At 37.1% G+C, this 24,790-nt stretch overlaps 2 long non-coding RNA genes across 3 annotated transcripts; one reads left to right on the top strand and one right to left on the bottom strand.

Annotated features, from left to right (window-relative positions):
* Nucleotides 1-1,878: 1,878 nt before the first annotated feature.
* Nucleotides 1,879-4,543, bottom strand: LOC137966563 (uncharacterized). The gene is made up of 3 exons (XR_011116218.1): nt 4,088-4,543; nt 3,537-3,688; nt 1,879-2,129 (listed from the first exon to the last, which is right to left on the bottom strand). It is a non-coding gene; the product is annotated as an uncharacterized lncRNA (long non-coding RNA).
* Nucleotides 4,544-5,481: 938 nt separating this feature from the next.
* Nucleotides 5,482-10,327, top strand: LOC137966573 (uncharacterized). 2 transcript variants are annotated; one of them, XR_011116220.1, is made up of 4 exons: nt 5,482-6,958; nt 7,058-7,127; nt 9,070-9,152; nt 10,006-10,327. It is a non-coding gene; the product is annotated as an uncharacterized lncRNA (long non-coding RNA). The 2 variants fall into 2 exon arrangements; XR_011116219.1 differs by having other exon boundaries at nt 5,483-7,127.
* Nucleotides 10,328-24,790: the final 14,463 nt, after the last annotated feature.

Genomic DNA, 24,790 nt, shown 5'->3' on the forward strand with positions numbered 1-24,790 from the left:
GATTCTATCTCTAGGTCATTGAGAATATATTGTGACAATTCATCTGCTGTTTTTATGGCCAAGAACAACAATAGTCGAAGTCGAAGTAAACACGTCGACATAAAGTATTTGGGCATAAGAGAATGTATTCAAGCAAAGAAAGTGGTCGTTGAGCACATAAGCACTGAATTAATGATAGCTGATCCTTTGACTAAGGGCATGCCACCGTTTAAATTCAAGGATCAAGTTGTGAATATGGGACTTGGTTCCATTATGTAATTTTTCATTGTATGAACAATATTATTTTAGTGAAATTCTTAATTATTGTGATGTTTTTCTCATATTTATGTGCACTTTAAATTTTAGAAAATCATCTGTGTTAGACCAAGAATAAACATAGGGTTTATTCATAAAGTATAAGAAATAAATACATAGTAATACATGAAAGGTAATACTCGTTATCAGAGGACCTATCGCCATGATTCGTGTATTTATGACTTAAATTCAGATTATCGATGGGATTCAGATTACACTAGAAGTGTAATATGTAATATCTTGAGAACTCCGGTGAAGTTTATGGAATTTGATCGAATGGATAGAGGTAAGATTTTTGGACTTCCGTTTAATACCTATTCAATGAATTTCATACTGTTATTTAGAAATTCATAATAGGCTAACAGGCTAAGCTTGGCACTCAGCAATCTGCTAGAGCAGATGTAGAGAAAAAAATTAAAAATAACAATAATATGATGAAAAATTAAGAAAAATATGAGCAAAGAAAAAAATATAACGGGTTTCTTTGATTCTGAAAACCATAAATGGGAGTCCTGAAAATCAATGCTCTGATACCATGTTGATTTTCAGGACTCCATGGATTTAATTCATGGAAAAAATGAAAAACACCCATTGGGCGAAAACAAGAGGAAGAAGAGGTTTTGGACTTGATTTTCTAACCCTTCCCCTAAAACTCTATTTATAGATTAATGAAACTATTATATTACAATAATACCCCTAAACTTAAAGTTTAGTGTCTAGGGTTTTAACCTTGGAACTTTAACCCTAAACCCTAAACCCTATGGGCTTGGGCCCACCTTCGAACACACTTGGATATGTGGGACTTCCTTGGTCGTGTGGGCTTGGGCCATATCTTCCAACACTTTTTAATATAAAATATTTAATCAAATTATTATTTTTATAGTGTTTAAATTCTCTCTTAAAATAATAATTAAATATAATATTAACCATCATTAATTTATTTAAAAAAATATTTTATTATATAAAATTTGTCTATTAACTCTTATAAGATAGTTGTACTTAAAGTGTTTTATTAATAAACTAAGATAGATTTTAGCTTGTGCTGATTGATAAATAATTAAAATTGAATCAAGATGATTTAGTTAATTAAATACATAAAAAAATAATTTAAAAAATATTTAATTTTATAATATCAAAATAGTTACTCAAATGTTTGTTGGTGGCTTCAAACTTATAGAAATTTTGGTGTATATGACTCATGGAAATGACTATGAGAATTCTTCTACTTCTCATGTACCTCCATCTTGATATCAACCACAACTTCAATCTAATTTTCTTGTTCAATACTCACCATTATGGATTGATGAATTATTCAGAGACAAAATTGGTTTTCTTTAGTAATTTGTTTTAGTGGAAAAATGTTTGAAACCTCTTTTAGTTATTTCTCAAAAATAAAGTAAATGTACAAGATATATATCATTGACATTGCATTATAAGAAAATCATTTCTTTACACGGGCCTATGGGACCCTTGTACAAAAAAATTGGCTTGTGATGCACCTAATTCTACAATGTGACATATAGCTCAACTAATCATTATTTCTAGCCTTTAAAATAGTTGTACAATCTAATATCATTATTTTATTATAAATTTAATGTAAAAAAATAGTGTTTATTTACTAGGAGAGAGAACAACGTATTCGCATTATATCAGACATTTAGGAATATAGTACTCATAGAAACTCCCACAACTTATACTTTCTAACACCACTTCCTAAATACTTGCATGATCTTCTTCTTGAGGCCAGATTTTGCAACTTTGAAACTTTGTTGCACTGCACTCAACCTTGCAAGGGCTGCCGACTTCAGATCAGGTAAGTCGTATTTATCAAGAACCTGATTGCAAACAAGAGAACTAGGTCAGTGTTACATGCATTGGAGAACTTCAAGTCCCCATAAACAGGTAATCTAATTTAAATTTGATGCATCTTCACTAACTATCCATATCCGATATTCACTCAACATATAAGAGCAAATTTCATGAGTTTAAAGCATTTCATAATCCAGATCAGTATAACTATCACTTCTATCACTATTACTTCCTCCATCATCTCCAATTGCCTTCACCCTCTCATTTTTACTATTTTCTCTCTTCCAATCATGAATTTGAGAGTCCCATTAAGAGCTACAATAGTCACAACTGCTTATTCCTATTTCAAAAGATGGGTTCCATAATAGCTTCGTGACCAAAAATGTGCCTTTGCAAGCTAGTGATGAATAGACAATTGCCTAATTTTTCAATAACTAAAACTATATTTTACATCAGATTCTGTTGTGTTTCACAAAGAAAAAACTTCAGGAAAATGGCAAAGGAGAAGGAAGAGAATGAAACAAGAGAACACAAACTTTTAAAAAAATGGAGGAAGAAAAAAGGATGTCAAGAAGGGGAAGAAAAAAAAGAATGGGAGTCATAATGAGCATATGTGAAGGCTATTTGCCCCTATAAATGGTTATGTACAAAACAAAGCACAATCATTGATGACATATTCCTCAATGCATTTATTAATAAATTGAAATGAAATCATACTTCAATTACTCTGTGAACGGAATTTCCATCCATGTGAAACCTTTAAAAAGTAGACATCAGAAAGCACCAGCAAACAAACAATACATTTAATAAAATAAAAGAAGTTAAATTAACTTTAGGTCATTTGACCCAAAAAATGACAGACATAAATTGCATTGAAATCGAACCGAAAACATAAAATCAAGCTGGCCATTGCAAAAGCAGTGGCATCCCCTACCGTTCACTTTCAAGTCGTAAAGTGTGCAATTTTAGAGAGGCAGGGACCATACAGAGAAAGCGTCTATTCATTTGTTTCTTTTGGAAGGAGAACGAAGGCAGTTCTCGTATAGAAATGTCCTTATATGTACTCTATGAATATGTGTAATTTTGTTTTTAGGTGAACAACATAATTTATTTATTTAAATTGGTCATTTTTTTCTCTTTAATCTTACTTCATGACTTCAAGAGAGGAAAGAAAGAGCTATCAAAATATGATACCTCACCTGGCATCTGATCTTTCTTTACATTGCCTATCGGACAATTACCTCACGTAATTGGCATAGCCCAGAAGACAACAACAAGTTGAAAAAAAAAAAAATCAAGAGAGAAAAGGGAGAAATCCTGCTGCTAATTTTTTTATGCCATCTGAATATTTTTTTTGGCAAAGAAAAGATATTCCCATTACTTTAGAAAAAAAAGAACAACAATTAAAAAAAACTATGTTTCCAAGGACATACCAGAATGCTTGTAGGAATTCAAGTGTAGAGATTGTTCTTCTCCTTGCTAAATTGTACCATCTAGCTGTCATTCCCAAATTCCTTCACAAGGAAGGAATATTTTTTCTTCACAATCTCCCAAAAAAGATCACTAGGGACATAAGCCATTGTACCTTTAGGAAGTAAATGTAGATTTAAAAAATATAAAAGAATAACGGCACTGAGGAAAAAAACTCATAAAACAAATGCAACCAAAATCTCACGATCCTAATCCAAAATAAAGAATCACAAGCCGTTACAGTTCAAAGAGAACTCTACACAGAGTACTACTACGTATAACAAGGACGCAAACAAGAACTTGAGCTTCTTGCATTGATAAAATAAATATCAAACTCAAAAAAGGTACGAAGCTAAAGAAACACCAAAAAGCAGTAATCACGTTGATTTGCCTTTAAAAGAAAGAAACAAAAATCCAAGTTCACGGGACGAAACTAGAGCATGCAGCAAACCGAACATTTCCAAAAGAAATCCAGGAAACAAATGTAAAGACTCGACAAGCAAAAAACACTTACCAAAGAGAAATGCTACCTGAGCCACTTGTCCTCTTCAGTTAGAGTACAATATCTTTGGTGAGATGTGAGAGGTTTTTGAATTTTTTGTTAGAAAAATTGAGGGAAATTTTAGGTGGGAATGATTGATTTAGGGTTTAGGCTAGAGCAATTGAGAGAAAGTTAGGGTTGAGGGTTCAAAAGAGGGGGCAACCAGAATGAGATGAGAGAAATTAAGGTTAGAGAGAGGGGCGACATAGAGAAACCAAGAAGGACGATGGCTGGGGAAGACAGAGAAAAAAGAGACGACAAGAAAAGAACCCAGTTGAAGCAACGACGAAGAAAGTCGATTGCAGAGAGGAAGAGAAGCAAAGGACATAGAGGAGAACCGGGAGAGGATTAGCAGGAAGATGAGAGGCGAGCGACGATAGGTAGATGGACGACAAGCAGATTAGAGAGCAGAGAGCGGAGCGAGTACAAGTAAGAGAAATCACTGAGCGTCGAGTGAAACAATAAGTGCAAGTGAATTAACTAGTTTGTTCTCTCCCTTGAACTTACTATTCTTATAGATGATATCCAATTCCAAGCCCATTAGGTTAGATTTGAATGGACCATACCTCCTTGTTCATTCATTCTTCATACGACCATGTTGGATTCCATGTTTTCAAATACGACCGACTAGACGCTGTAATTCCATATATGAATGAATTATAAATATGGTCGACAGATTCTGTCAAGTTGGCAGATAAATTGGGCAACATATTTTTCAGTTGAGAAGAGGAAAAAACCTTCTTCCCTCCTCTCTCCTCCCGATACAGCAGAGACCATCCAACAAAAAAGGGAGGCGAAGGCGGGGCAGTCCTCTCCTGCAAGCCCTTTATGCCTCCTGCTCTGGTCAATTAGAATTTTATGTAGCATTTTCAAGAATTTCAAGTTTAATGTGTTGAATTCCACAACAGACAAATACAAATAGTTTACTTGGAGCTAAGAACATCGTCATAAACTGAAAACTATATTTATAACAATTCAATAATAAAATGAAACGGTGAAGATGAGAGCTACTCAAGGTCTCCTTCACTGTAGACATTATTATTATACGGGTAGCCAATGAATTGATCCGGTATAATATATATACAAAATTTCGTTGGACACGACTTATTACATAAGAAGAAGATGGATTTCCACCTTGCAGGAAAAAAATTGATGGATCCAAAACAAAATTTATAAATTTGACAACTCATATTACTACAGGCAGACCCAAGCGATCTTAATCCACTTTCGATCTCCTCCTCTTTCGTTTTGTTTAATCTGAATTTTCCCATCTTAATCCACTACTGGCATCCCGCCAATTCACACCAGAAACCTCTTCCGGTTACCTGACAAACTCTCTTCGTATCTCGTCAACGGTAATTCATGGAGCTGACGCAATTTCCTTATTTGCAGGACAGCGAGAGGAGTAACGCGGACGAATCGGAGAGCCAGTTCAGTTATATACATGTATATACACGGACGAAGATCATTCAGACTCGACGACCGCAAAGCAAAGGCAATCGTCCTGTTTGTGGCGGAAGAGCCAGACACCCATCATAAGCTCGAGGTGTTGCCACTGTTTCTCTTGTAGTTTCCGTTGCAAATCATTTGATTCCACAAATCTTCTGTAATTTTTACCCTTGAAAACCAGCCAGTCGTTGCTGGGCCACTTGGCTAGCTGAACTTCATGCGTGCGACCCATTCTGTCCAACACCCGAACTCGGAGTCCGCCTTTCGTCCTTCCCTTCTCCCACGCTCTCATCTCCCTTGAGAGCGCCTCCTGCACTGCTTTGGGTAAGAGGAACCGATTGCTTTGGGCCTTCACATCGGTGGCTGTCAGGTTTTTCTCGCCGAAGACCAACGGAAATGCCCCACAAATTCGCGTCACCGACTCCACCCACCCGTGATGTCTCTCGACCTCCTCCGCTGATCGAAGCTTCTTGTAAGGTCTAGAAGAGGGAAGCGAAGCGATACCCCTTTTCTTGGAAGTCCATTGTCGTCTCTGCTCCTCTTCATCTGCTATCTTACATGCCATGTCTCGCAGCTCAAACAGTCGCCTGAAATCAGGGGGCTTGCTGGCCTTGATCACCAGCTTCATGGTCGAGGTGTGCCGATCGGAGAGGGAGGTATGTGGCTGAGAGTGAGAGTTAGAGATTGAGAGTGGGGATTAACGTTTAATATATAATCAATGAAGCTGCCTCTAGGATAGTTCATGATGTAATTAGGATTGTGTAACTGTGTTAGTTTCCTGTTTTGATGTTTCCAAATTGAGATTCTTGAATTCTTATTCCAATTAGAATTGACGGTCTATTTGAATTTGAATTCTACCGGCCTTGGTAAGTTCCTAAACTACCTGCAAGAGTTGAGTTTACTACCTGAGTTCAGAACGAATGAATTTCGTGCCGTTTAATTTCCTATTTACCGTTTTGATATTATGATAATAAAAGAGTTCATTCCTTTACTAACTAAAATCATATCGCATCCCAGTAACAAAATGTATCGGGTTTCTCTGGGTCTTCCCTGTCCTCCTCATCTCCCTTCTGTTCATAGCAGAAATTGGCATCATCCACGAGGGTAGATCTCGACGGAAACCCGATACACCCGATTTCTATATGCATGAATCCCGCCTTGAAGGCCTCATAAAATATGGCAGATCTCCTATGTTTTTACTTTCTCTGTCGCTCCGACTCTACAATTTGAGAATCGCTGTTTTGTTTTTTGTTAACTCTGTCTCAGTTGTTATTAATGGGGGGTGTCTCATTATTTTCGTAAACCATTAATTTGGCGACTACCTGTACTCCTGCGGATTAAGACACCCATCATGGTGACGCCATTTACAGCTAATTTATCGATACGCTGCCTGTGGTGAGCTTTCTGGATTTTTTTTTTTTGTGGAGATTTTCTGTGCTTCCTGTATAGTTCTCTTACTTTCCTTTTACTAAATTCGAAATTTATCGTCCTAAGAACACTCTACTTGTGAAGTCTGTGGGAAGAAGGTCGGGTATTTTATCCCAAGGACAATCTTCTGCGACAGGTAACACTTACTTCTTCCTTCTCTTTAAACTAGCCTTCAGTTCGTTTCCATTCTTTTCTATTCACTTGACCTGCTATTGTTGGCTGTTACATGTTTGCTTTATCATGCCATTCTGTGATTGAGTATGGCTGAAACACATTGCAACACGCCACCACAAGAAAAATAAGGGCAAGATCGGGGAATAACTTGACCTATCCTATGCTTCAGCTGGGGAATAACTTGACCTATCCTATGCTTCAGCTGAAAAAATCAAAACACTAGATGAATGAGAGCATGGCTTCACAATTCTAACTTTCATGCATTGTTCCAATTTTTGTTCTACAACCTTGTCTAGAACATGAATTAGGGATGCTAGCTTCTGATCTGAGCACACACGAAAAGAGGACTGGCAGATAGTTGCAGCCTCAAGTAGACCAAATCCCTAACCATGAATGTTTTCTACTATGGTTCCTATCTTATTGGTCCATCTGATTTCTGTCAGCAGCTAGATGTCCCCTGAGGTCACACTTCACATTCCTACCCTTCAACTACTGTTCCATTTCTCAGCTATATGGTTCCATGGTATAGGTGAACATAACCGATGGTGGCCTGCATTTTAATGACTCAAATCAAATTGTGCAGATGGCTGAAGGAAGAATAGTGTTGTGGGATCATTCAGCCCGACGCCAAAATTTCAGTAACTGATTTAGCTGATTCCCAAACAAATTAGGTCGATGCACCAATTCAACACTTGTGTCTAACCATTTCTTTGAGGATGATAACCTGTGCTTCTTTATGAATTGGTGCCGGTAGAGTGAAAAATTCCTTCTATTAAGTATTCAAAAAGATTGAGTCTACCAGAAAAATCAACTTCAACATGTCAATTAACTTCTCAAATTCCCTTTCAAAACCCTATGAAATGTGTGAGTAGTATATTGCATTGAAATCAACATTATACCATTCAACCATGGATTTGTAATTAAACTGGCAATTAAATTGGCCGAACAAAGATCAATTAAACTAGTTCGACTGGAGCTCCTGAATGATTTTCAAGAGTCTTATTAAGAAAGGTTGAAAGAATCACATGAATTGAAAACACTCTGGAGTAGAACTTTGAGCTGCATACTGAAGGCAATTGCCATACCAGCTTTATCTTTGAGAGACGGAATGAAGGAGTCACTGTCTCTTTCTCTATCCTGTAGCGCTCGGATAATGGCTTAGGCTGGTAGTAGCTTTTAGAAAATATAGTAGAAGTCAACATCAAATCTTATGCACTGTCCCATCTCTCCTTGCACATTTCCCTCTGGGAATAGTCAAACCAAGCTCCATGCCAGCAAACATGAGCTCAACAACACAGCAGGTCCTTCCGTTGAGGTTCCCTCTACTGTTAAACTAGAGGAAGCAACACAGCAGCATGACTATTTGCACTTTTGCAAGAAAAGAAAATCTGACTTAAAGGCAAGCTCTGCCAAACGATACCCAAAACTAGTAAAACCAGAACAAAAAGACACATGCAGTGCCCATTGGGATTTGAGTATATAAACCTAGATTCTACCAATGGTAAGTCTGGAAAGATTGAAAGCGTGCCTCATTCTCAAGGTAAAAGATGAAGAAGTGGGGGACATAATGATATGGGGAAATCAGTCTCACATTGGTTATTGAATTGGATGAACGTTGACATGTTATTTGGGAAAAAGACCCGTAACTGTAACTATTCATTTTAGGATGGATCCAAACCCAACATTAACATTCTTAATCAAGTTACTTTTCTCATTGTGTTAAAAAAATTAATCTATTTGACATTTCCAGTCTCCTTAAGATGCAGTAAATTTAATCAAAACGTGCACAATCTAATGTTAATGTGTGTGATGTGATTTAGATAGTTTTCTGCCATGATGTCAATTTCTTTTTTGTGTAATTTTTCTAATCAATGTCGTTGAAATCTCTATGATGTTCTTAATAGGTGGGAATATTTAAACCTTCAAAAGTTGAGGAAGATCATGCCTTCTTTCTCCAATTGCTTTTCTGGTTCAAACTGTCATTCAGGTTCCAATCAATACTTAAGCCTCTTTGCCAACAAGAATACAGGCAATGTCTATCAATGATAATAACTTATCCTTTTTCCCTACTTTACTTAAATCATGCTTTCTTTTTGTGGGATCAGAGCAATTTGTAGCAATTCAAACTATTTAGAGTTTTGCATCAATATAACTCGTCACTTACTGATAGGAGACAGGGTGGGGAATACTATAAGCTAAGGTTAATCCAGTCCCTGAGAGGAATAGATACCCCAGATTTGAGCAAATGAACCTATTGATTTAAAGTGTGGTTCAAACACCAAGACCAGCTTTTAACACTTTTAAAGAATCTTCTTTAGTGATATTGAGTGCAAAAAGTTCCTTTAGTAACCCAAATTGCAAGACTGCTGGTTGACTGAAGTAATTGGATTCCAAGTCCACCACCCTGGCAAGTGGCAGGTTTCCTTTAGAAGTCCAATGAGTTCGATTTTTCAAACTAGGAGCTGGAAATTTTCATGTCAAACATCTTTTATGAGTGTTGGATTTACATCTAAAGGACTTTTTAATTAATTGTAAGAGATTCCCCGAATACCGATTTGCAGTAGCATGGAAATTGGCAAGTTGGTGAATTGAAGAAAGTTCTTAGCTTTTATTCTTATATGTTGTGACCCTCGTTCTCATCAGTAGTCAGCATTTTTTTAGTGCAACAAAACTTTTATACTTTCAAAAGGAGCAAAAAAAAAAAGGTCAAATTAGTCACATAAAATTTCTACCTTTAATTATCTTGAACTATTCCTGTCAGTTGGTTTGACTTTTTTTATTTTATAGAGAACCATTTAAGGGCAACAGTTTTAGGCCTTCTAACTGTTCTATTTTTGTAGTTGGGTTAATTCACCTCCCTTTGATGGCTGTGGTGGTTGAACAAGTGCTATAGGCATGGGAACTCACTCCCCTTCCTTCTGAGATTCAGTTTGGAGCTTAACGAGTTGAACTTTACCGGTAGAACAACATGATGTTGCGTTTTTATTAAATTTGTGCATAGCAACCAAATCTGTTAATCTATGAAATGCATGAGGATGTGTTGGTAAGATAGGCTTCCCACCAATGAAGTGCCACTGTATGTGCTCCATTAAATAGTGCAAGGCAAAATGTCATTTCCAATTTGTACTTGCAGATGTTTAATCAATGAAACACATGGTCATTCTTTATTATTACTAAGTTGTGTATATCCTTTTCTTGCTTGCTCTTTGTAGTTTTCTGTGTAATGGACAAACATGTTATGTCGAAGGAAAAGAATCTTTAGAATTACTTCTGCCAAATCTAAAGAATTACTCTGTTGATTGAATCTTTATTATCACTGCTGTAAGTTCCAACCCGGATATGTTCACAGAACTAAGACCAATTGGAACCATCTCTGGTTTTGAAAATTTAAAACATGTCAAAGTGTAAAAACTGGATGATTTGGTTGGTTCCATTAATACTGTTTTGATGAACCATTAAACCAGCTGCATAATACCATCATTCCAATTTGCATTTGAAGAATCTTGGAAGTAAAGATTGTTAAATAGTGGAAAGTTATTACTCTTTCTTTTATAGCAGTAATAAAGGAAGCCAAAGTGGTATTAATAGGTTTTGAATTAGTGATTATGCTTCACCTGTCCACCTCAGAACATCTTGAAAATAATTGTGTCGACCAACTGACTAGCTAGTGCAATACAAGCAGGACAATATTAAACCAGCATTGAAAATGATTGAGGACTACATGGGACAATTGCTAAATGTATACCTATAATAGTAGCTGCTAATCTAGACGAGGAACCATGCAAAATAAAAAAACCTCATGAGAGGTGAGTGTACTTGATGTCAACAACTTTGGCTGCTTGGACCTCATGACTTTTAGGCCCATATTTTTCTAAAACCTCATGAGAGGTGAGTGTACTTGATGTCAACAACTTTGGCTGCTTTTTAAAAATACAAACCTACACCATCAACTTATTTCTTGGTAATGCACAAGGGTTTGCTCAAGGAGGGAAAAAAAGAATGAAAAAAAGTCATTGGTGGAAAAGAGATAACTCAATAGTTCAACATTTTGGTCTTTGAGTCAACTATGAGTTGGTAAGGAAGAAAGGATATGCTAAATTAAAAAAAGATCGGCAGCGTGCTTATCAAATTGATTATTAAAACTAGTCAAATTCGAATGGAATTTACCAAATTGTACTAATCTATGTTCAACAACAAGACTCTCTTACCATACAACTTGTGTAAATATAACTCGTTGGATTGAGCAACAGTTCTATCCCAAAATGATTAGCTACTTAGGAGGCCTCTTGCTAAATCTTATAACCATTAACTTTTTTTCCCATTTCTTAATGTGAGACTTTTTTCCACTCAACACTCCTCTTCACGTATAGGTTTACACATAATGGACTTAAGACATCGACACAAACTCTCAATAGAATAAACAACATTGATTCTCACCCCATGAAAGCTCATAATACATACATACCTTAGGGAACACTAATTGGGCCACTTACACATCCTACTCTGAAACCACTATTGGATTGCGTCATGTTGCATCCCAAAATGATTAGCCACATATGATGCCTTTTGTTTATAGGGTTTTTTCCCTCTCAACATAACTCTTATTGCATGTTGTCTACATCTCAGCTTATAGTAATAACTTGTTAAACATGGAAACATATCGATCTAGTAAAAATGATAGAAATATTTTTGCAAATTTTATTAAGACTTTAACCCAGTAAGCTAATTATTTTTATTATGCGGCATTTCTTAACAATCTCAAAGGCCCAAGGTGAAGGTAAGGCTTTTTACTCACTAAATCTCCTTTTCTAGATCTTTGACTTTAGTAGTGTGGACGGAGTGATTCTCAAATTTTCTTTGTTGAATTTAGGATCACATTACTGATATCTCGAGCAAGATGAGAGAGGGAAAAAGAAAAAGAAAGAGAGAGAGAGAGCTCTCGGGTAGAGAAGAGAGAAGAACAAAAGAGAAGAAAGAGTTTAGGAAAGAGAAGAACTCTTCATGAGAGAGAAGGGAGAACTACTTCCTTTGATGACTTAATTCCGAGTACAAGGTCCTCTATTTATTAGTAGAGAAAAGTGATAGAGTCCATGTACAATTAAACTTCATTCTCCTAATTACATTCCAACTCTAACTCTTAAAGAAAAGCCTATCATGATAAGATAACTCAACATAATTAGAAGTCTAACATAACTCAAACTCTAACTCTTCTATACGGACGTGACCATAGGCAGAAGATGCCAGCTCATGGTTTATCTTTGTGGGTCCCACTTGATCTTCCAACTCATATGATACGGATACCAACTCGTGGTATCTTTGTGGGCCACTTGATCGTCAAATCTTCCAACTCATTCCAGCTTGTGTGATGACTCCTCATGGCTTCTCACATCCTCATGGTGGGTCCCACTAGCTCGTGCAACCATGGTGGGTCCCACATCGTAACATTTTTGAAAGGTAACAGTTACTTGTTGTCTTTTTTTTTTTTTTTTTTTTTTTTTTTGCAAAGGAACATTTTGACGTAGAGCATGTTAGACTAGGGGTGGCATCGAGCCGAGCCGAGCCCGAACTTGCCTATGTTCGAGCCGAGTTTGATTTAAATATTTTGAACTCGAGCTCGAGCCGAGCCTAGGCTCGAGCCTAAAATTGTTATCGAGCTCGAGCCTAAAAATGTTAATCGAGTTCGAGTCGAGCTCGAGCTTCAACATTCATTTAAAACTTTTCAAAAAATACATGTCTCGAGTTCGTGCTCCAACATATATTTAAAACTTTTCAAAAAATACATGTCAAATAAATTTTATATAAAATTATGCATACATTTTACATAAAATTGGGAATGACCTCTACTTAAAATTGGGAATAAGGGTGACATCGAATCCAGCTGAGCCCGAACATTGTTCAAGCCGAGTTTGATGTAAATATTTCGAACTCGAGCTCAAGCCGACCCTAGCCTCGAGCCTAAAATTGTAAGCAAACTCGAGCTTAATAATTTTAACCGAGTTCGAGCTCGAGCTCTAGTCGAGTTCGAGCTTAACCTACATTTAATACTCTATATAAAATATATGTCAAATAAATTATATATAAAATTATGCATACATTTTAAAAAAAGAATGATAGGGGAGGTTCAGGATTGAATTTCAATAACGGATTAAAACGCACCAATATTAATCTTTTTTACTCCAAACGTTGTCTAGCTTATTTTATAATTTTTGAATTTAGCCATAAATTTACTATGGCCTCCTTAGTGCCCTTGGTTGAAAATTTATATTCTAGGAAAAACTAGAAACATTTTTCCTATGATACATATGTCCAAAAAAAACCTTTAAATAAAATCCTATTACTATTAGTGACTTATTAGAAAATTACAAGAAATATTTTAAAATTTTCTTAGGAAAGTTAAATGGACCTCTTATTGCCTCTTCTAGGGAAATAAATAAAAATTAATAATCAATCCAATATATTACAATACTTATCGATAAAACTTTAATCAAATAAAATGTCAAACACAAAATTGCTCTGAAATTGTCTCATGCTAAAAGTATTATAGCATCAACCGTCAAATACTTATTAAAAAATTTTCTATACGGTTTTCCAGCCCATCTTGGTAGGAAAATCTTAGAAAATTATATGATTTTCTTAATAAGAATTTTCTATTAAAAAAGTGTTTACAAAAAACATGAGACATTAATAGTCCCTATAAACTTATTTCTACTAAAATATATTTTCAATTTCTTCAAGAGCCATGAGGAAGGAGAGTTTAAGAAAAAGTTTTTTTTTTTTTTTCAGTTTATGATCTTGCACATGCGAAATCATCTTCGTGGGGGGAGGGGGAGAAATTATTTCTCCCCTTAACTTAGGTATCTATCTCTGGTTTTCCGCCGAGACAACATGGAGGAAAGGGGAAGGGGGTTAGCGGCGCCGGCCTGTCGTCAAGGATGACGACTGCGACAGAGGTGGCGACGATGGAAGAGGCGGTGACGGAAGCGGCTACGACGGAAACAGAGACGAAGGGAGACGAGGGGGGAAGCAAAGGTGATCATATGCATGTGCTAAACAGTTCATGGGAAGGCTAATTTATCGTAGGTAGGTGTTAGAAAATACATCGTGGGGTATTTTGGTCATTTTACTGTCCACAACTATCATCATAGGCCACAACTAATGTTTGTTATAACAAAATTACACCGATTAAATAGAGACATTGAGTGAGCTACTAAGCTAAGTTTCTGACATCCCAGCTCCCAGCATGAACATTCACATGTAGCTTCTTTTGGACGGAGACTAGAAGATCACCTAAATTTGAAGGTTGGAGTCATGACGAAACACATTGCAACACACCACCACGAGAAAAATAAGGGCAACATCGAGGAATAACTTGACCTATCCAATGCTTCAGCTGCAAAAATCGAAACACTAGATGAATAAGAGCATGGCTTAACAATTCTAACTTTCATGCCATGTGCCAATTTTTGTTCTACAACCTTCTCTAGAACATGAATTGGGGTGCTAACTTCTGATCTGAGGACACACGAAAAGAGGACTGCCAGATAGTTGCAGCCCCAAGAAGACCAAATCCCTAACCTTGAATATTTTCCACTATGGTTCCTCTCTTATTGGTCCATCTGAGTTCAGTCAGCAGCTAGATGTCCCCTGAGGTCACACTTCACATTCCTATCCTTCAACTACTTTTCCATTTCTCAGCTATATGGTTCCATGGTATAGGTCAACATAACCGATGGTGCCCTGCACTTCAATGACTCAAATCAAATTGTGCAGATGGCTGAAGGAAGAATAGTGTTGTGGAATCATTCAGCCTGAGGCCAAAATTTCAGCAACTGATTTAGCTGATTCCCAAACAAATTAGATCGATGCACCAATTCAGCACTTGTGTCTAACCATTTCTTTGAGGATGATAACCTGTGCTTCTTTATGAATTGGTGCCCTGTAGAGTGAAAAATTCCTTCTATTTAGTATTCAAAAAGATTGAGTCCACCAGAAAAATCAACTTCAACATGTCAATTAACTTCTCAAATTCCTTTGCAAAACCCTCTGAAATGTGTGAGTAGTATATTGCAATGAAACTGGAGGTTAAATTGGCCGAACAAAGATCATTTTAACTAGTTCCACAAGAGTTCCTGAATGATTTTCAAGACTCTTATTAAGAAAGGTTGAAAGAATCACATGAGTTGAAAACACTCTGGAGTAGAGACATGTTTCTACGGCTTTGAGTTGCATTCTGAAGGCAATTGCCATACCTGCTTTATCTTTGAGAGATCGAATGAAGGAGTCACTGTCTCTTTCTCTATCCTGCAGCGCTCGGATAATGGCTTAGACTGGTAGTGGCTTTTAGAAAATATAGTAGAAGTGAACATCAAATCTTATGCACTGTCTCATCTCTCCTTGCACATTTCCCTTTGGGAATAGTCAAAACAAGTTCCTTGCCAGCAAACATGAGCTCAACAACACAACAGGTCCTTCCGTTGAGGTTCCCTCTACTGTTAAACTAGAGGAAACATCACAGCAGTATGACTACTTTCACTTTTGCAAGAACAAAAAATCTGACTTACAGGCAAGCTCTACCAAACGATACCCAAAACTTGTAAAATCAGGACAAAAAGACACATGCAGTGCCCATTGGGATTTGAGTATATAACCCCAGATTTTACCAATGGTAAGTTTGGAAAGATTGAAAGTGTGCCTCATTCTCAAGGTAAAAGATGAAGAAGTGGAGGACCTAATGATGGGGAGAAATCAGTCTCACATTGGTTATTGAATTGGATGAACGTTGACATGTTATTTGGGAAAAAGCCCAATAACTCTAACTATTCATTTTAGGATGGATCCAAACCCAACCTTAACATTCTTTTTTTAGGTATTTCTCTCAGCAAATTAATGTATTTGACTCTTCTTAATCAAGTTACTTTTCTCATTGTGTAAAAAAAATTAATCTATTTGACATTTCTAGTCTCCTTAAGATGCACTAAATTTAATCAAAACGTGCACAACCTAATGTTAAAGTGTGTGATGCGATTTAGATAGTTTTCTGCCAAGATGTGATCAACTACAGGAATTTCTTTTTCATGCAATTTTTCTAATCAATGTCGTTCAAATCTCTATGATGTTCTTAATAGGAGGGAAAATTTAAACCTTCAAAAGTTGAGGAAGATCATGCCTTCTTGCTCCAATTGCTTTTCTGGTTCAAACTGTCATTCAGGTTCCAATCAATACTTAAGTGTCTTTGCCAACAGGAATACAGGCAATGTCTGTTAATGTTAAATAACTTATCCTTTTCCAATACTTTACTTAAATCATGCTTTATTTTTGTCGGATCAGAGAAATTTGTAGCAATTCAAACTATTTAGAGTTTTGCATCAATATAACTGGGCACTTACTGATAGGAGACAAGGTGGGGAATACTATAAGCTAAGGTTAATCTAATTCCTGAGAGGAATAGATACACCAGATTTGAGCAAATGAACATATTGATTTAAAGTGTGGTTCAAACACCAAGACCAGCTTTTAACACTTTTAAAAAAATCTTCTTCAGTGGTATTGAGCGCAAAAAGTTCCTTTAGTATCCCAAATAGCAAGACTGCTAGTTGACTGATGTAATTGGATTCCAAGTCCCCCACCCTGGCAAGTGGTAGGTTTCCTTTAGAAGTCCAATGAGCTCGATTTTTGAAACTGGGAGCTGGCAATTTTCAAGTCAAACATCTTTGATGAGTGTTGGATATACATCTCAAGGACTTTTTAATTAGTTGTAAGGGACTCCCCGAATACCGATTTGCAGCAGCATGGAAATTGGCAAGTTGGTGAATTGAAGAAAGTTCTTAACTTTTATTCTTATATGTTGTGACCCTTGTTCTCAGCAGTAGTCAGCATTTTTTCAATGCAACAAAACTTTTATACTTTCAAAAGGAGCAAAACAAAAAAGGTTAAGTTAGTCACATAAAATTTCTTCCTTTAATTATCTTTAACTATTTGAGAATACGTTTCCTGTCAGCTGGTTTGATTTTGTTTATTTTATAGAGGACCATTTAAGGGCAACAGTTTCAGACCTTCTAACTGTTCTATTTCTGTAGTTGGGTTAATTCACCTCCCTATGATGGCTGTGGTGGTAGAACAAGTGCAATAGGCATGGGAACTCCCCTTCCTTCTGAGATTCAGTTTGGAGCTTAACGAGTGGAACTTTACCGGTAGAACAAGATGATGTTGTGTTTTTATTAAATTTGTGCGTAACAACCAAATTTGTTAATCTATTAAATGCATTAGGATGTTTTGATAGGCTTCCCACCAATGAAGTGCCACTGCATATGCTCCATTAAACAGTGCAATGCAAAATGTAACTCATGGTCATTCTCTATTATTATTAAGTTGTGTATTTTCTTGCTTGTTTTTTGTAGTTTTCTGTGTAATGGACAAATATATTATGTAGAAGGAAAAGAATCTTCAGAATTACTTCTGCCAAATCTAAAGAATTACTTTCTGTTGATTGAATCTTTATTATCACTGCTGTAAGTTCCAGACCGGATATGTTGACAGAACTAAGACCAATTGGAACCATCTCTGGTTTTGAAGATTTGAATCATGTCAAAGTGTTAAAACTGGAGGATTTAGTTGGTTCCATTTATACTGTTTTGATGAACCATTAAACCAGATGCATAATTCCAACATTCCAATTTGCATTTGAAGAATCTTGGAAGTAAAGCTTGTTAAATAGTGGAAAGTTATTACTCTTTCTTTTGTAGCAGTAATAAAGGAACCCAAAGTGGTATTAATAGGTTTTGAATTAGTGATTATGCTTCACCTGTCCACTTTAGAACATCTTGAAAATAATTATGTGGATCAATTGACTAGATAGTGCAAAACTAGCAGGACAATATTAAACCAGCATTGAAAATCATTAAGGACTACATGGGACAATAACTAAATGTATACCTATAATAGTAGCAGCTAATCTAGACGATGAACCATGCAAAATAAAAAAACCTCATGAGAGGTGAGTGTACCTGATGTCAACAACTTTGGCTGCTTGGACCTCATCACTTTTAGGCCCATATTTTTGTAATTGCTTTTTTATTATCTTTTGTAGAACCTACACCATCAGCTTATTTCTTGGTAATGCTCATTAAGGGTGTTGGTTTTCAGGATTCCATAGATAACTTTAGGCAATAGAGAGAAGGAATAAAGAAGAGGAAGAAGAAGAAGAGAGAATAGAGTATGATACATGTCCAAGATGAGGAGGAAATTAGGGTATTGGACTTATCTAAACCCTCCCCCATAAGATATATTTATAGGTATCAAAACTATCAATATTACAAGTATACCCTTTAACCTAGTAGTGTATGGAGTGCTTCTCAAATTTGCTCGGAAGGTAACAATTATTTGGTTATCTTTTTGTTTTATTATTTTTATAAAGAAACATTTTGATGTAGAGTATGGTAGACCATGTGCAAAAGTAATTGAAAAAATATTAAATTGAAGAGTGTAAATAGAGTAATTGAGAGGGAGAAGAAAAAGAGAGAGATGAGAGAAGAGATATTCTAGAAAGTCTCTCGTTGGGGGTGTGGTTAACCCTGATCCTCTTAAATAACTTAAGTGAAAATTATACCTTTGCCCTTTACACTTAAATTCACTAAACTCCTTATATCTCCCACTATACATATCCAAATTACATTAAACTTGAACTAGAGATAGATCTAAACATGTAGAACAATATTAAACCTACTCTAGAGATCACATCTAATGTAAGAAGACAATACTATCCTTCAATAAGTCTCAGCATGTTACAAAAATATCCAAATTCGTGTTTACCCAAAGTGTTAGTAAATACATCTTTAACTTGATCACCAAATCAAACATAGGGAGTGACAACATTTTTTTTCTTCACAGTATCTCGAATGAAGTAATAATCTACCTTAATATACTTGGTTATTTCATGAAAACTAGGTTCTCTACAATGAATATGGTTGCTTGATTGTTAAATACATAGACATTTACTCATCTCTTTGTAGATTCACCTCTCTAACTACCGATCTAACCCACATCAATTTACTGACTGTATGAGTCATGACTTTGTCCTAAGCTTCAACAATGGAGAGGGCCGCAACATTTTTCTTTTTGCTCTTCTAGTTTTTCAAATTACCACCTAAAAACACCCAAATCGGCGATAAATTTTATGTCAAGTTTGGAACTAGCATAATCTGCATCAGAGAAAACTTTTGTTTTTAAATGATCATGGGGTCTAAAGAATAACCCCTTTCCTGGTGACCCCTTTACGTACTTTGTTGAAAAAGAAGTACAAGGGCATTTTGGTCATTTCACCTTACACTCACTCTCATATCTTGATGTAATCTTGTTGTTTATGTTCAATTATGTCTATGTTCCAATTTTCATGTATATAGAACATGTAGAATGGGAGAAATAAAAATATTAGTGTTTCACTTAACTAAGTGGGATTATTGTAATTTTGTCAAACCCACTTAAACAAATAGGTTGGGGGTTGTAGACGACACCCAATGCACCTATCTTTTTAGAGTTTTTTCCTCCTCTCTCTTTCTCTTTCATTCTATCTCCATCTCTCTCTCCTTACTTTTTTTTTCATACTATCTAAGCAGTAGATCACTTCTGGGATGACTCTTTGTCGACTTTTTCATCATTTGAAGTCGTCGTTTACATAAAAGAAGGATCTTCTCAAGTTTTCCGGCTACTGATGGGTAAAAATTCAATTTTTCTTCATTTTTCTCTGCCATAACCCTAGGTTTACTAGTTCTACTATTCCCAGGACAATTCTCTATGGTTTAAACTTCCCGAAAGGGGATTTTTATGTTTGTCTTGGGATATGTGCCAACTCCCATAGTGCTGACATCATCATTAGTTTATGCTGATGCCAACCCTAATTGTTGATTATTTGGGTTATTTGATCTGGAATTTGAAGTCTATGTTGTAATTTATGATTTTTGAACTACGCACATAATATTAATGGCCCTAACCTTGATTTTGTATGGTGGGGCCCACATAGGTTGCTCACACAAAAGATTTTAGAAGGTATAATTATTATGATTTGTATTTATATACATGCATTATGGTTAATCCAGGTGAAGTATATACTCCATCTAAAGATATTTCTAATTCTGATGGGAAAGATCTTGTTCTTATAATATTTGAAAAATTGATTGGTGACAATTACCTCAATTGGGCCAAATTCATTAGGATCTATTTAAAAGACAGGAAGAAGCTGAAGTTTATTGCAGATGACCCTCCTATCCCTCTTGATGACGATTGGGAAGTAGAAGACAACCAAGTTATGACTTGGATTTTCAACAACAAAGACTCTTCTCTTCGGAACCAGGTTATGAATTTTGTGACTGCCAAAACTATGTGGTTATCTCTAGAAGCATTATCTGCTTAAGAGAGCAATCTTTCAAGGGTGTGTGAGTTATATACTGATTTCTTTGGCTTGATAAGAGGCAACATGATAGTGATAGAGTACTATAGTTCTATTCTGGTTATTTGGCAAGAAATTAATATGTATCATCCATTTACTATGGATGAACGGGACCTCAGTAAACAACAAAATCAGCTTTTGGTTGCAAAATTCTTTGATGGTTTGGGTGCTGAAATTGATAGCATAAAAGCACAATTCTTGCCTCTAATGAAGTACATAACTTGTCTACTACCTTTAATAGGGTAATGAGAGCTGAAAAGAAAATAGTGCCAAAAGATGGGAAAGATGCAAAAATAGGTGAACCCACAACTATTAATACATGAACTAATGCATCTGGTTCCACTGATTTATCCAGGGGACACACAGGGATTGGCGGAGGCAAGAGGTAGAGACAGCTTAAGCCGAGGACGAGGCCTAGGGATGGAAAATCTAAAAGGAAGTGTGTGCATTGTGGGCGCACTAATCATTACTCAAACAAATGTTGGATAAAGTTTGGAAAACCTGTATGGGTAAATTCTGCTATACATGATGGTACCGTACCTATACTTGATGTTACAACACCTATTACACCAAGAGCCACATATAAAATGCAAGAAATAATTCAGCAACAACAACAAATTGCTCAGCATATGATACAACTCTCCATTACTTCCCCATCAACATCATTGGCTCATACTTCTCCTCCAACAAGTATGTCTTCATTCACTGTTTGTCAAAGGAGTGGGGACAATTGTCTCCTCACTAGTAGTAGATGGAAACACATCTAAGTTCGATGAAGTAAAGAATGAAGTATCCTAAAAAATGTCACATTTGTCAATATAAATATTTTTTAGTAGAAGGAAAAAATATTTGCATCTCTTCTAGTACCAGAATATCCCAAGAAAGCACATTTTACTACATGAGGAGATAATTTATCCTTGGAAGAACCAAAGACATGTGCAAAGTATACACATCCAAAAAAATGAGGAGATAATGGAAATAATGTGATAGATGGCATCGATACCTATGAGAAATTTCATCTCCAAGAAAAATGGAAGTCATCCTGTTGATGAGAAAGCAAGCAGTAAGAATCGCATCACCCCAATATGATTTTTGTACGTTCATGTGTAGTAACATAATGTGCGTTACTTCCAATAGAGGGCGATTCTTGCACTTAATTACTCCATTATACTGAAGAGTAAAGATATAGGATGATTGATGTATAATACCATGACTATGACAAAACACATAAAAAAATTTATTTATAAATTCCAAACCATTGTCAGTGTCAAGTACAATAATAGAAGTATCAAACTGATTTTCAATTTCATTATAAAAATGTTAAAACATATCAAGATTTCACCCACAGGAGATACACCCAAATACATCGAATAAAATCATCAATAAATGAAAGAAAATGCTTATAATGAACAATGTCAAATACTGGGTACAAGACTTGAGCCCTTAACTGTTATGCTCTCTAGCCATGGATCGAGTCACCCGGCGATCTCCTCTAGCTTCCAGATTGAATGATGAGGAAGGGAAGGATTTGGGGTTCTTGGAACGCCCAATGGTGAAGGACGTGAGCCTTGAAAGGAGCTCCCACGTTAGGCCTCTTTTGAGAGAGAACCTGATCTCATTTAGACTAATGATCAATGCTTGTTTTCATTCCTTCACTTGACGCCCTAAATAGGTCAAGGAAAACATCAAAGGTTCTATAATTACAATTAGACCCTTATGGAACTTCAAATTACAATTAAACCCCTAAGATACTGAAATACAAGTTTACTCCATCTATTCTCTTCTCCGGTTAGCCACTCTTGATGCTATGGAGTCCATAACATCACCCCCCTCCTGAAGAAAGAGCTTGTCCTCAAGCTCGAAAGTGGGAAATAGAGTCTGGAAGGACTCGAGTGTCTCCCAAGAGGCTTCTATCAATTCCTTGTCAGTCCACCGAACCAACACTTCCCAAGTGTTGTTAACTCGCCTGGCTTGAAGGATCTGAGCGGGCGTGGGCATGGACCTGCCATCTTTGAGAGGAGGCAGAGGGGTATGCAGCAGTGGTGAGTCTCCCTTGAACGGTTTGAGAAGGGAGACGTGGAAGACGTCATGGAGCTTGGCGTCTGGTGGTAGTTTCAAACGATACGCCACAGTGCCAATACGTTGCATGATCTGGAATGGCCCATAAAATTTTGGAGAGAGCTTATGGCGTTTGATGGCTGCAAGAGATAGTTGGCGGTATGGCTGAAGTTTGAGCCAAACAAATTCTCCAGGTGCAAAGGAAAGGGGACGGTGTCCTTTGTCATAAGTATGCTTCATAGTTGCTTGTGAACGTTGTAACTGAAGGCGGACTTGAGCAAGCATTGCATCTCTGTCCAGCAAGGGCGACTTGGGGTGGCTCAATGCGTGCAAATGTGAATCCTCTAGTTCCCGGCATGACAAAGCGTCTGCTGCCCTGTTGAGATAACCCGGTTTGTATTCCACTTGAAAATCGAATCTCATTAATTTGCTGAGCCAATGTTGTTGTGGGGATGTAGTAAGGCGCTGCTCCAATAAATATTTTAGGCTACAGTGGTCTGTCCTGATCACAAAAGGTCTGCCCCACAGATACGGCCGCCAATGCTGCACAACTTTGGCCAAACCGATAAGTTCCCTTTCATACGTGGCTAACTTGTGATGGTGAGGAGCGAGATGGCGGCTGAAATAGGCAATGGGGTGACCCTGTTGCTGCAAGACGGCACCAATCCCTCCCCCGGATGCATCACATTCTATGATGAAATTTTCGGCAAAGTTGGGCAATTGGATAACTGGTGCTGACGCTAATGCCTGTTTTAAGTTGTTAAATGAGGAGTCTGCCAACTGAGACCACTGAAAGGCATGCTTCTTCAGTAAATTATGCAATGGTGCTGCCAGGTGACCGTAGTCTTTGATAAATTTTCTATAATACCCTGCGAGACCAAGGAACCCTTTCAAAGCTGTAACGGTGTGAGGTGTGGGCCAATCCATCACCGATTGTATCTTGCTGAAATCTGGTTTCACCCCGGATGCTGAGATCACATGCCCCAAATAAGCTACTTCGGATGTGGCAAAGTCACATTTGGCACGATTGAGAAATAAATGGTGTGCTCGGAGAATGGTGAAAACCTGTCTCAATTGATGCAAGTGTGCTGCCCAAGTTTTGCTATAGACCAGGATATCGTCAAAAAAAACTAAAACATGCTTCCGTAAGAAAGGGCGAAATACCTGGTTCATAAGCGCTTGAAAGGTGGACGGGGCATTGGATAGCCCAAATGGCATCACCAAGAACTCGTAGTGACCATGGTGGGTGCGGAAGGCAGTTTTTTCGATATCCTCTGAATAAACCCGAATCTGATGGTAGCCAGATTTTAAGTCCAACTTTGTAAATAGTTGAGAGCCGTGTAGCTCATCCAATAATTCATCGACCACTGGAATTGGAAATTTATCTTTGATGGTGCGAGCATTGAGGTCACGGTAATCCACACAAAAGCGCCAAGATTTGTCTGATTTCTTTACGAGTAATACCGGGGATGAAAAAGGAGAACGACTAGGCTGAATAATACCTTGGTGTAGCATTTGTTGACATTGTCGTTCTATCTCATCTTTTTGCACATGGGGATAGCGGTAGGGACGCACTACCACTGGTTCTGTGCCCATCTTCAAACGAATTCTGTGATCACACTCTCTTATAGGAGGAAGGTCGGCAGGTGCCTGAAATAAATCAGCATATTCGGCCAACAATGAAGCTAAGTTATCCCCTGTTGAAGGATCCACCGAAAGTGTGTGGAGGCTGCATGGCCTCTGGGCGCTATTGCCATGGAGGGTGATCGGATGGGTGTCCTGGTTAAAACTCATGGTCAGGGATTGGAAATCCCATAAGATCGGACCCAATCGCTGTAGCCATTTAATTCCCAAGACAAGGTCAAACCCAGCCAGCGGTATGACCAAAAAATCTGCTACAAAGGAGTGACCTTCAATAGTAAAGGGCACTGCTGAACCGAACCCCACTGTGGTGACCTTGTCACCGTTAGCCACTGAGACTGATATTCCTGATTTCTGCTGTAGTGATAACCCCAACTGTTGTGCTGCCTGGCTGCTTATAAAATTATGTGTGCTGCCTGAGTCCACGAGTGCTAGCAGAATATGATGGTTCATGGTGGCATGGACCTGCATGGTATTTGTGCTAT

Source organism: Aristolochia californica, unplaced genomic scaffold (assembly GCF_029961685.1).
Source record: "Aristolochia californica isolate CCGP_79_NKW_82.1479 unplaced genomic scaffold, dmAriCali1.0.hap1 SCAF_5, whole genome shotgun sequence".
Taxonomy (NCBI): domain Eukaryota; kingdom Viridiplantae; phylum Streptophyta; class Magnoliopsida; order Piperales; family Aristolochiaceae; genus Aristolochia; species Aristolochia californica.